The following is an 847-nucleotide window of genomic DNA, read 5'->3' as shown; positions in this document are numbered from 1 at the left end:
GACGCTTAAAGATGCTGTTCGCATCTCAACTGAGCACAAAAAACCATCCAATGCTTCGGAATTGATATCTTAAAATGGACGTTTTCAAAAAAGTAATTAATTTATTATTGAAATAATATACTTTGATGTTCTTAAACCACATTAATTACATTACGTTTAAATGCATTTGTTGTAACTAATATATGAAAAAAGACACCAACAGCATTGTGCTTACGTCTTGGTTGGCTGTTCCAAGTCCAAATATCTACACCAGGCCTCCAAACCTTTCTGCTCTATACTAAACCTACTAAAGGCTGCATTTGGGCAAAACCTTGGGGTGGCATAAGGCCAACTTAATCCAAACCAATCAACCAATAAGCAGCTGTGATTTTATAATAATTGTACTGATGCAACATTGTGGATATAGAAAATAGACATGATATTTTGATAAATTTACACGCACAAATTTTCCATATTCCTTGAAATCACCATAACAAAATTTCAATTGATTAAAATTTTCTTCCGACAACATGCAATCAGAGCTTATAATCACAATTATCAGTAAAATAAGTAGATAAATTGAGAACTATCATCTCTGCAGGATCTTGAAGGAATTGCAGGAAAGAATTATATTGCTTAGAAATGAAATGGAAAAACCTTAACAAAATAAAGTGGATGAAGTTTGAAACAAATATAAGAAGAGGCAAAATGAACAAATGAAAAATGAAAAGAGCAATTCATCTGGAAGCCGAAGGAATGTTGAAAACTCTCTGAAACTGTTGCGTTCTCAAATATGACAAGGTTCATATCAGAAAGTTTAGCAACAGTGAAAATGGAGTATTTCTCTGTAAAGTTCACAAGACCCACA

This window comes from Macrobrachium nipponense, chromosome 6, assembly GCF_015104395.2.
Source record: "Macrobrachium nipponense isolate FS-2020 chromosome 6, ASM1510439v2, whole genome shotgun sequence".
NCBI lineage: Eukaryota > Metazoa > Arthropoda > Malacostraca > Decapoda > Palaemonidae > Macrobrachium > Macrobrachium nipponense.
The sequence above is the reverse complement of the archived record's forward strand: the minus strand, read 5'-3'. Positions refer to the sequence as shown.